The sequence below is a fragment of the Pseudophryne corroboree genome, chromosome 4 (genome assembly GCF_028390025.1).
Source record: "Pseudophryne corroboree isolate aPseCor3 chromosome 4, aPseCor3.hap2, whole genome shotgun sequence".
In the NCBI taxonomy this organism is placed as follows: domain Eukaryota; kingdom Metazoa; phylum Chordata; class Amphibia; order Anura; family Myobatrachidae; genus Pseudophryne; species Pseudophryne corroboree.
In genome coordinates, this window is record NC_086447.1 from 321,908,970 (window position 1) to 321,921,837 (window position 12,868).

At 49.2% G+C, this 12,868-nt stretch overlaps 1 long non-coding RNA gene across 1 annotated transcript in view; it reads left to right on the top strand.

Annotated features, from left to right (window-relative positions):
* LOC134909457 (uncharacterized) overlaps positions 1–12,868 on the top strand; it is a 40,876-nt gene that overhangs the window by 3,944 nt on the left and 24,064 nt on the right. Inside the window, exon 2 of the long non-coding RNA XR_010175944.1 lies at positions 10,367–10,389. This is a non-coding gene — a long non-coding RNA (uncharacterized LOC134909457). The remainder of the gene's footprint in view (positions 1–10,366; positions 10,390–12,868) is intronic.

The following is a 12,868-nucleotide window of genomic DNA, read 5'->3' on the forward strand; positions in this document are numbered from 1 at the left end:
TGCTTCATCGCGCCCTACGGGCGCTCTTCACACCGTCGCAAGGGGCTACGCCCCCTTAACCCTTGCATGCCTTTCTGGGGTTCAATATTTGTGTTATATGGAGTATTACTTGCATTCCTTTGTTAGTGGTTAAATATTGCACAATGAAAGGGCGTGCGATGGTGAAGGAGGCGCAGCCCCTTGCGACGGCGTGAAGAGCACCTGCAGGGCACGATGTACAGAATGTAGCAGGTGCGGGGGGTACTACGGATGGAGGAGGGTGTCTGTAGATGCTGCGGGGGGGGGCCCCGGATGGGGAAGGGTCGGGAGGTGCTGCGGGTGGGGGAGGGGCAGAGGAGTGGGGGCTGCAGAGGGGGGAGGGGTACGGAGGCACTGTAGGTGGGGGAGTGGCAGGGGTGCCACGGGTGGGGCAGGTGCGGGGATGTTGTGGATGGGTGAAGGGTTCCGTAGGTGCTGTGGGATGGGAAGGGGCGGGGGTGCCAGGGGTGGGGTAGGGGGTCCGGAGGTGCCGTGGGTAGGGGAGGGGCAGGTATGGGTGGTGCGGCGGAAGGGGGTCGGAGGCGCTGCAGGTGGTGGAGGAGCAGGTGCGATAGGTGGGGGAGGGGTATGTGAGGGGGAGACCGCAGATGGAGGAGGGTGTCTGCAGATGCTGCGGGTGGAGGGGGGCAGGTGTGGGGGGAGACATATATGGGGGGTGGAGGGGGTCTGGAGGGGCAGAGGAATGGGAGCCACGGGTGTTGTAGGGGGTCTGGAGGCACAGCGTGTGGGGGAGGGGTGGAGTGCCGCATGTGGTGGAGGGGAAGGTGCAGAGGTGTGGTGCATTGAGGAGGGGTCTGGAGGCGCTGCAGGTACTGTACCTGCTAAAAAGGTAGTTGGAGGGCATGCAGTAACGGGGCCAGGACAGGGGTGACGGGGCCAGGACAGGGGTGACGGGGCCATGACAGAAATGACAGGGCCAGGGTAGGGGCGGCAGGACCAGGACAGGGGTGACAGGGCAAGCGCATGGGTGACAGGGCCAGGATAGGGGTGAAAGGGCCAGGATAAGGGTGACGGGGCAAGGCCAGGGGTGACAGGGACATGACAGAACACGGCACGGGAGAGATTGGTATTAGGGACAAAACAGTGGTGACAGACAGATGTCTTACCAGAGTCACTGCTGCTGTTCCACTCCAACCTGTTGGGATCTGCTGCTGGTGGAGACTTGGCATGGCTGACTCTCTCAGGCTTGAGTCCTGCTTCCTCTGCCCGTCAAGCATCCCTCCCCCCCTCCTCAGTCACATACCGCAGACCTTGTGCAGCTGCCGGGCACTGTGGTAAGGGGAGACTGGGAGTGACTGGTTAGCCCCCAGGAGACGCTGCGACTGGAGGGAGGAGGGGGTCATAGCATGCGCACGGCGTGGACCTCGCGGCTGCTGGGCACTGTGGTAAGGGGAGACTGGGAGTGACTGGTTAGCTCCCAGGAGACGCTGCGGCTGGAGGGAGGAGGGGGTTGGAGCCTGCAAGTAACTGACTTCTGCAGCGCTACCTGCTGGCTAAAGTGTGTGAAGGAGCTGGCCGCACTTCACTGCGGGCGGCAGCGCTGCAGCTAGCGGTGGGGTTGCCAGGGCTGGAGATAACCGAGGCAGTACGGAACCTGCACAGCGGCAGGTGCCCCACAAAACTGCAGCTAAGAAGCGTGGAGTGTGCCAGAAAGTGACGCTCCTCCGCACCAGAGAAACCCTGCTGAGTATGCTGATGTGGGGGGTCAAGCACACAGTGAGCTGGTGCCCGTCTGTCTGTACGGCATACCCCCTCACACACCCCCATACCTCCCAACTGTCCCGGGGTTCCGGCAGTAGAGCCAGATTAAGGGGGGGAGGGGGTACGTACCATGGGCCCCACAGTTTTAGGGGGCCCCCCGGATGGAGTAGCTCTGTCCCATCTCAGAAGCTCCCCCGTCCTGCCAGCAACAGCATTGTGCTACAGTCGGCACACGCTGCTGCGTGTTGGCAGGTCTGTGGTGTTGCAGGGAGGCAGCAGTCTCCCTGCTTTCTTCTGCCTGTGCGGGTGTGTAGGGGGGAGCGACCACCACCTCTGGATTTAGCCCTAGCTGAGGGGCCAAAATTCCATATATTAAAAAAAAAAAAAAATCCCAGAATTTGCATTAGGGGGCGTGACCACGCGTCCCGCGATTAGGCCACGCCCCACAGCAGGCACAGCAATGAGATAGGGCTCCCCTGTCTCAAGTGCCCTGGGCCCCTGGACTCATAATCCGCCCCTGGAGGCATGCCAGCAGCTCAGAGCGCTGGGCATGCCCCCTCGCTGACAAAAACGGGGCCCTCCTGTGAAGCCACGCCCCTTTTCGTTAGCTACGCCCCTTTTCGACGCATGTTTGTCCCTCCTTCTGCCTGAAGAAAGCTGGGAGGTATGCACCCCTGCCTGTGCCATGCCCATACTATCTGCTTCTGCTCCTAGTCTCCTATAGATTTGCCCAGATCTGTGACTCATTTGACTAACTCTGCCCAGTGTTGTGACTCCGCCCAGCGTTGGCAAATGAGTCACAAAGTCACAGATCTGGGCTATTATATAGGAGATAATTTATTATTAATGACATATTCTACAACATAATGTCCCTCCCCCTTCCTTATTGTTACAAGGTACACAAGTGATAAAAGGAATAACAGATCTAACTTTGTCCCATTGTGAGCATTATTCTATCAATTCATCCTCCCCATCCCCAGTCAATCACAGACTGATTAACATATGCCCCTCCTTCCCTTATGGGCATAAATAGCCCACACCTAAGATGGCAGACAAGGACTCCCTGACAAAGGCCAACACTGGCCGATACGCGTTGGAGCATGCTCAATACATTAACAATAAGTTAAGGACATTCATATCAGAGCTGTATATCAAAGATCAAGAGGAGGAGGAAAGTACGTGGAGAGAGTCGGTAACCATCGAGACCTCACTGCGGTCATGTGATCGGACCAACCCGAAAGTGAGGGAGGATGCCGGGCGCAGCAGGAGCAAAGACATCGGAGCAGACCGCTGGTGGAGGGAAAGAAGACAGAGCAGAAGCGATCAGGTAAGGGACTCTGTAGGAGGGGCGAAGGCAAAGCAGACAGCCCTGATAGGGCTAGAAGCAGTCCCCTTCTCTCTCTCTCTAAGACAACTGACCGATCCCCTGTCATCTAGAGAACTGCGGTGCGCTCACCAGAGCGACATCTGGGTAGATCAGGACTTAAGGGGACACGGTCTGTCCGGAGTCCTCATTACCTTGAGCACTAACCCTGTCCCATTCCCTGCACTGCCAGCGGTCACTCAGGGGTACCCCATGCCTCATCTCTTGGATTCCACCTACATCAATAGGACATTCATTTAATTATTATATTGGCTCTGGACTATCCTCATCCCCATCCAGGACATTTTTCCACTACTTAGGTGGGATGCCACCTCTAGAAGTGGAGCATTAGCACACCCATGTCTTCCTACACACCTTTTTAACGGATCTACCTGAATGTCACTGCTTTATCCATAGCAGTACATTTTCCTAACCCCTCCCCCGCCCCCCTCTCTGCATACAGCAGACGAACACGTTGTACTGATAGAAAATAAATACGCATTTTTACCTAATGGTGTTTATTGGCAGTGCTTATACACTGCTCAAAAAAATAAAGGGAACACTAAAATAACACATCCTAGATCTGAATGAATGAAATATTCTATTTAAATACTTTGTTCTTTACATAGTTGAATGTGCTGACAACAAAATCACACAAAAATTATCAATGGAAATCAAATTTATTAACCCATGGAGGTTGGATTTGGAGTCACCCTCAAAATTAAAGTGGAAAAACACACTACAGGCTGATCCAACTTTGATGTAATGGCCTTAAAACAAGTCAAAATGAGGCTCAGTAGTGTGTGTGCCCTCCACGTGCCTGTATGACCTCCCTACAACCCACACAAGTGGCTCAGGTAGTGCAGCTCATCCAGGATGGCACATCAATGCGAGCTGTGGCAAGAAGGTTTGCTGTGTATGTCAGCGTAGTGTCCAGAGCATGGAGGCGCTACCAGGAGACAGGCCAGTACATCAGGAGACGTGGAGGAGGCCTTAGGAGGGCAACAACCCAGCAGCAGGACCGCTACCTCCGCCTTTGTGCAAGGCGGAACAGGAGGAGCACTGCCAGAGCCCTGCAAAATGACCTCCAGCAAGCCACAAATGTGCATGTCTACTAAAATGATCAGAAACAGACTCCATGAGGGTGGTATGAGGGCCCGACGTCCACAGGTGGGGGTTGTGCTTACAGCCCAACACCGTGAAAGCAGGTTCTCACTGAGCACATGTGACAGTCTGGAGATGCCAAGGAGAATGTTCTGCTGCCTGCAGCATCCTCCAGCATGACCGGTTTGGCAGTGGGTCAGTAATGGTGTGGGGTGGCATTTCTTTGGGGGGCCGCACAGCCCTCCATGTGCTCGCCAGAGGTTGCCTGACTGCCATTACGTCCCGAGATGAGATCCTCAGACCCCTTGTGAGACCATGTGCTGGTACGGTTGGCCCTGGGTTCCTCCTAATGCAAGACAATGCTAGACCTCATGTGGCTGGAGTGTGTCAGCAGTTCCTGCAAGACGAAGGCATTGATGTTATGGACTGGCCCGCCCATTCCCCAGACCTGAATCCAATTGAGCACATCTGGGACATCATGTCTCACTCCATCCACCAACGCCACGTTGCATCACAGACTGTCCAGGAGTTGGCGGATGCTTTAGTCCAGGTCTGGGAGGAGATCCCCCAGGAGACCATCCGCCACCTCATCAGGAGCATGCCCAGGTGTTGTAGGGAGGTCATACAGGCAACGTGCAGGCCACACCCACTACTGAGCCTCATTTTGACTTGTTTTAAGGACATTACATCAAAGTTGGATCAGCCTGTAGTGTGTTTTCCACTTTAATTTTGGGGGTGACTCCAAATCCAGACCTCCATGGGTTAATAAATTTGATTTCCATTGATAATTTTTGTGTGATTTTGTTGTCTGCACATTCAACTATGTAAAGAACAATGTATTTAATAAGAATATTTAATTCATTCATATCTAGGATGTGTTATATTAGTGTTCCCTTTATTTTTTTGAGCAGTGTATTGTCAGCATCATATTAGAAAACGTCATCTGTTATAGTGCATTAATTATCAGTTACTAATCACATAACTGTATCAGGCGCACTTGTGAAATTTCTATTACTATTTATGTGGAGTTTCTAGAGGTACTCCAATAACAGGTTGCTGCCCATACGAACTTGAATATCCCCACGCACGAGCGCCAGATACTCTGATTGTTCATTTCATATGACAATGTCTAATGCTGTAACATGTGACTGACTGCTAGTATGTGTGCTGACTTTTCTGTGTAATGTCAGTCCTGTTCTGACCCTCAAATCGGGTGCACTGTGGTCAGATTGATTTCACTTCTCTATATGTATGTATGATTTTCAGTCACAAATTGTGTAGTCATTTACAGATCATTACCATGTCTGTGAGCGGCAAAAGTGACGAGGAGAATTTATCAAGCACTCCTACAGCCCTAACATGCTTATCTTGTAAGATGGGGTTAATTTATATAAACCAATTAGTCACTTATGAGGGTTTGTGTGCGAACTGTTTTGCTTTTCAGCAAAGAAAAAAACCAGGAGTTGGTTCAACCACCAACAGAGCCACCATGGAATATGTTCGCAAAGACTCTATCTTCAATAGCAGACAAGTTAACTCCGGTAGCACCACCTCAAGGGTTAGGTTACACTATTAACCCATACATGCTGCTCCCTTCCTATGGCTGGCTTCCAGTACCCTCTACAAGCAACCAAGGGACAGGTAAGACTAAGACAGATACGTCTATGTGGCAGACTACACAAGATGATACAACGGATGATACAGTAGATTCAAATACTCCGTATGATGATCAGTCGCAGAGTTTTAGTTCAGAAGATATAGCTGAACTTATTAATGCTGTGAAGGTTGTTCTCTCGTTGGAAGAGCCAGCCAAGACTGTGTTAAAAGCTAAAGCACCTGTGTTTAAACGAACAATCAGTGAAAGCTGAATTCCCAGCTGACGGAAATGATGGATGAGTCTTGGGCAATGCCCAGTAAGAAATATAAGATTCCTAAAAGATGGGATTCTTATTATCCATTTCCAGCTGTGGAGTGTTTGAAAAGAGAAGTTCCTCCAAAAGTAGATGCACATGTTCTGCAACTTGTGCATAAATCTGCTTTACCACTGTCCTCTACCTCGCTAAATGATGTCACAGACAAAAAGAAGGGTAGATAGCCTTTTGAAAAATATATTTTCTCTAGTAGGAGCAGTGGTAAGACCTGCTATGGCTTCGGCCTGGGTAGCAAAGGCAATGGGCGAATGGATAGAGCAACTAGAGAATGACATCTCTTCTACTACTAGGGAGCAAGAGGATCGTTTTAGCCATCTTAGACAATCTGCCCAATACTTGGAAGAAGCAGCAATTGATGTAGGTACAGTTGCTTCTAAAGCTTAAGCCTTGACGGTAGTCGCTCGCAGAGCAGTTTGGCTACGTACCTGGAAGGCAGATGCAGAATCCAAGAAAGAATTGGAAGCATTGCCTTTCGTGGGTAATATATTATTTGGAAAACCTTTATCGGATATCCTAGAATCAGAGGCTGAATCAAAGAAGGTCCGATTTCCAGCTACCTATAACCCCAAGTCCAAGGGTTTAAGATGTCGCTCTTTTCGTTGGCAAAGCTAAAGAGGAGCCTAAGCAACCCCAGTTTAAAACCAGGGGTAGGAAGCAGTGGGCTAGCAAAAAGCCAGCTTCCAAGCCTGAACAGAAACCATCAGCCTGAAGAGACGGGCCTCCGCCTGGAGGATTCCAGGGTTGGGGGCAGACTCCTTCATTTTGCACACATATGGCAACAGTCAATGACAGATGCTTGGGTGCAGAAGGTAGTATCTCAGGGGTATGGGTTCCCATTCAGGAGGCACCCTCCTCAAAGATTTTTTTTTTTTTTTGCACCAGCCCGTCTCGTATAGAGACGAAAGCCAATGCCCTGCAAGAAGCAGTCCAAAAATTACTGCTGTCAGGTGTGATTGTGCCAGTAGCTCCATCACAAAGGGGACAGGGGTTTTGCTCCAATCTATTTCAAATCCATAAGCCAAATGGGTCATATCAACCAATTTTCAATCTGAAAATGTTGAACAAATACATTTGGATCCCGAAGTTCCACATGGAGACGTTACGCTCCATAATGTTGGCTATGGAACCGGGAGATTACATGGTATCTCTGGATGTACGGGATGCTTACCTACATGTGCCTATAGCACGGTCTCATCAGTGTTACCTCAGGTTTGCCATCCTCCAGGAACAGTTTCAGTTCCAAGCCTTGCCCTTTGGGCTAGCTACAGCACCCAGGGTGTTTACCAAGATCATGGTGGTTATGGCAGCTTGTCTGCGCAAACGGGGGATAAGAATTTTCCCATACCTCGACGACCTGTTAATCTTGGCACATTCGCAAGATTTATTTTTGAGCCATCTTCAACAGACAATAGTTTGTTTACAGAGACACGGGTAGCTCATAAATTGGGAAAAGTCGTCCCTGAATCCGTCACAGCGGATGGTTTCATTTGGGGTTCATATTGGATTCAGACCTACAGAAAGTTCTCTTACCAGAAAAAAAGATGGTCGAGGTGCAGGTCATGGCTCAGGAAGCGTTGCACGCCCAGACAATGTCAGTCCATGCAGCAATGCGACTGTTGGGTCTGATGGTATCAACCTTTGACATGGTGGAATATGCTGCAATTCCACTGCAGACCATTGCAGCACCTTATTCTGACCAAACGTAAAGGAAATCATCAGACGATAAAAAAGCAGATGATAAAGTTTCCAGTAAACGTAAAAAGGTCTCTAGCGTGGTGGCTACAGACAGACCATTTAAACAAGGGGAGACCCTTTTGGATAAGAGTGGCAAGTCCTGACAACAGATGCAAGGCTGGGGGGCGGTACTCGGAAGCCTGTGGTTCCAGGGAAAATGGACCGCAAGGTAAAGTCGCCTGCCAATAAATCTGTTGGTAATAAGGGCCATTTACATGTCTCTAGTTCAGGCAAAGGACAGTCTGCAAGGAAGACCAGTCCAGATTCGCTCAGACAATGCGACAGCAGTAGCGTACCTCAATCAAGGAGGAACTCGCAGCAAGAGACTGAGGGAGGAAATAACTCCCATTCTAAGATGGGCAGAACTCCATCTCCCAGCATTGTCGGCAGTATTTGTCCCAGGTGTACTGAACTGGGAAGCGGATTTTCTCAGCTGACACACCATTCAGGAAACCGAATGGGCACTACACCCAGAAGTGTTTCAGGCAATAATGAACAGAGAGACCTCATGGCGTCTCGTCTAAACAACAAAGTTCCAAGGTACGGATCGAACGAAGGAGCCTGGAGCGGTCCTTGTAGACGCACGGTCAGTAGAATGGAGATTTAATCTTGCACATCTGTTTCTCCCCCTCCCCAATATCTGTTACCCAGAATAGTGAGGAAAATAAAGCGAGCAAAAGGAGCAATAATTCTAATAGCTCCAGCTTGGCCAAGGAGGCATTGGTACACAGATCTACTGAGGATGTCCGTGGAAGCACCGATACTGCTCTCTCAACATCCAGATCTGCTAATGCAGGGTCCTTATTGTCAGTCATCTGGATTGCCTGTCTTTGACGGCGTGGCTGTTGAAACCTCTATCTTAGAGGCTAGAGGATTTTCGAATCAAGTAATCCAAACTATGCTTAGAGCAAGAAAGCCTTCTTTGGCCCGTGTGCATCATAGAATATGGCAAGCCTATATTCATTGGTGTACTGGAAAAAAATTCAATCCAGGATCTTTTAAAGTATCACGGATGTTGGATTTCCTTCAAGCAGGTTTGGGTAAAGGTTTGAAAGTTGCTTCCTTGAGAGCAAGTATCAGCATTAACTGTATGGTTTCAGCGAAAGATTGCTGCAGGATGTACGTACTTTCTTTCAGGGAGTTGTACATAGTCAACCTCCATTTGTTCCTCCTGCAGCTCCCTGGGATTTGAATTTAGTTCTTAAATTTCTCCAGGGTCCTCTGTTTGAACAACTTGAGAGCAGATCTTAAATGGTTAACGGCTAAAGTACTTTTTCTACTGGCAATGGCGTCAGCCAGAAGAGTATCAGATTTGGGAGCGTTATCGTGTAAGTCTCCGTTTCAAACCCCCCCCCCCCCATCAGATCAGACAACCAGATCTCGTTCCGAGAACTGCTCTATCTTCCAAAGGTGGTATAAAAGTTTTTCACCTGAATGAAGAGTTTGTAGTCCCAGCTTTTCAGGTATCTGGACTATCTGCGGGAGAAGCGTCGCTGGACGTAGTCCAAGCTTTAAGAATCTACATAGATCGTACTCTTGCCATCAGGAAAATAGATTCTCTCTCTCTCTCTCTCTCTCTCTCATCCTCTACGGATTTCATAGAAGAGGATGGCCTGCTAGTAAACGGACGCTGGCGAGATGGCTCTGAATGGTAATATCAGAAGCTTATTCTCATGCAGATCTCCCTACTCTGGCTAATGTCTCTACACGTAAGGTAGGTCATTCATGGGCAGCACAACAGGGTGCTTCAGCAGAACAGATATGTAAGGCAGCCACATGGTCTTCCATAAACACATTCATTAGACATTATACCTTGGATACTTTTGCCTCATGACGCAGACTTCAGGCGAAAGGTCCTCCTGTGCCATCAGGAGCGTCCCCACCACTAGAATGGCTTTGGGAATCCCAATGTAATCCTGTGGACCCAGCCAGAGAAATATACGTTATGGTAAGAACTTACCGTTGATAACGTGATTTTTCTTATGTCCACAGGGATCCCACCCTGACGCACCTGATTTGAGGATCTTGACAATCACTAAAACCTCTTCCTCCTTGTATGGAAGGGTGTGCATGTGTGTTATCGCCTAAACAGGTCTCTACCTGATGCTCCTGCCTAAATCGCTGTGGAAAGAACTGATTTGACTTAGTCAGTGGGCAGGACTATAGGGTGAAGGCCCTGATGCATCCTGGGAGGCCAGAAAGCTCGTGACAGTGTTGGTGCCATTTCCACTGTCGCTCAACCATATCCCAATGTTATCCTGTGGATACCTGTGGACATAACGGGATTTCTCTTATCAACGGTAAGTTCTTACCATAACGTATATTTCCTGATCATCATGCATCATACAGTACCTTACTAATTTGGTTAATGTTCCAGGATCCTGGTTAGCTTTGGTGTTGAGCTTTTCTTGAAGGCTATAGGAAGCTTGTCTTATGTTTTTTAAAAGTTCTGTTTCAAATTAACTAAACTTAAATTATTTCTTTATTCTTACAGTGGCGTAAGAAGAGAATGCGGAGGTAAGTGAGAACTGTCATATTGTATCCCTAAAATTGCTGGTTAAATGAAAAATATTTCCAGTGTCTCAGAACTAACCTTGTACCCGGTAATGCTTGCATGTGTGATGCTAAATTGATATAACAGCACAGATATAGGGGGTTGTGTTCTGCTAGGGTTTATGACTGGGGGTGAATTAACTTCATGATGGGGGTAGTGGGCTAGTGAAAAAGTATTGTATGTCTGAGGAGCTGAATGTTGATGGAATGAGTATATTACTGTATAAAATAAGAATTTACTTACCGATAATTCTATTTCTCATAGTCCGTAGTGGATGCTGGGACTCCGTAAGGACCATGGGGAATAGCGGCTCCGCAGGAGACTGGGCACAAAAGTAAAAGCTTGAACTAGCTGGTGTGCACTGGCTCCTCCCCCTATGACCCTCCTCCAAGCCTCAGTTAGGATACTGTGCCCGGACGAGCGTACATAATAAGGAAGGATCTTGAATCCCGGGTAAGACTCATACCAGCCACACCAATCACACCGTACAACCTGTGATCTGAACCCAGTTAACAGTATGATAAACGAAGGAGCCTCTGAAAAGATGGCTCACAACAATAATAACCCGAATTTTGTAACAATAACTATATACAAGTATTGCAGACAATCCACACTTGGGATGGGCGCCCAGCATCCACTACGGACTATGAGAAATAGAATTATCGGTAAGTAAATTCTTATTTTCTCTAACGTCCTAGTGGATGCTGGGACTCCATAAGGACCATGGGGATTATACCAAAGCTCCCAAACGGGCGGGAGAGTGCGGATGACTCTGCAGCACCGAATGAGAGAACTCCAGGTCCTCCTCAGCCAGGGTATCAAATTTGTAGAATTTAGCAAACGTGTTTGCCCCTGACCAAGTAGCTGCTCGGCAAAGTTGTAAAGCCGAGACCCCTCGGGCGGCCGCCCAAGATGAGCCCACCTTCCTTGTGGAATGGGCTTTTACAGATTTTGGCTGTGGCAGGCCTGCCACAGAATCTGCAAGCTGAATTGTACTACAAATCCAACGAGCGATCATCTGCTTAGAAGCAGGAGCACCCAGCTTGTTGGGTGCATACAGGATAAACAGCGAGTCAGATTTCCTGACTCCAGCCGTCCTGGAAATATATATTTTCAGGGCCCTGACTACGTCCAGTAACTTGGAGTCCTCCAAGTCCCTAGTAGCCGCAGGCACCACAATAGGCTGGTTCACGTGAAACGCTGAAACCACCTTTGGGAGAAATTGAGGACGAGTCCTCAATTCTGCCCTATCCGTGTGAAAAATCAGGTAAGGGCTTTTATAAGATAAAGCCTCCAATTCTGAGACACGCCTGGCTGAAGCCAGGGCTAACAACATTACCACCTTCCATGTGAGATATTTTAATTCCACAGTGGTGAGTGGTTCAAACCAATGTGATTTTAGGAACCCCAAAACCACATTGAGATCCCAAGGTGCCACCGGGGGCACAAAAGGAGGCTGTATATGCAGTACCCCTTTGACAAACGTCTGGACTTCAGGCACTGAAGCCAGTTCTTTTTGGAAGAAAATCGACAGGGCCGAAATTTGAACCTTAATGGACCCTAATTTTAGGCCCATAGACAGTCCTGTTTGCAGGAAATGTAGGAAGCGACCCAGTTGAAATTCCTCTGTAGGGGCCTCTTTGGCCTCACACCACGCAACATATTTTCGCCAAATGCGGTGATAATGTTTTGCGGTTACATCCTTCCTGGCCTTTATCAGGGTAGGGATGACTTCTTCTGGACTACCTTTTTTTCCTTCAGGATCCGGCGTTCAACCGCCATGCCGTCAAACGCAGCCGCGGTAAGTCTTGGAACAGACAAGGCCCCTGCTGGAGCAGGTCCTTTCTTAGAGGTAGAGGCCACGGTTCCTCCGTGAGCATCTCTTGAAGTTCCGGGTACCAAGTCCTTCTTGGCCAATCCGGAACCACGAGTATAGTTCTTACTCCTCTCCTTTTTCATGATTCTCAGTACTTTTGGTATGAGAGGCAGAGGAGGGAACACATACACTGACTGGTACACCCATGGTGTTACCAGAGCGTCCCCCGCTATTGCCTGAGGGTCCCTTGACCTGGCGCAATATCTGTCTAGTTTTTTGTTGAGACGGGACGCCATCATGTCCACCTTTGGTTTTTCCCAACGGTTTACCATCTCTTGGAAGACTTCTGGATGAAGTACCCACTCCCCCGGGTGAAGGTCGTGTCTGCTGAGGAAGTCCGCTTCCCAGTTGTCCACTCCCGGAATGAACTGCTGACAGTGCTATCACATGATTCTCCGCCCAGCGAAGCATCCTTGCAGCTTCTGCCATCGCCCTCCTGCTTCTCGTGCCGCCCTGTCTGTTTACGTGGGCGACTGACGTGATGTTGTCCGATTGGATCAATACCGCCTGACCCTGAAGCAGGGGTTTTGCTTGACTTAGGGCATTGTAAATGGCCCTTAGTTCCA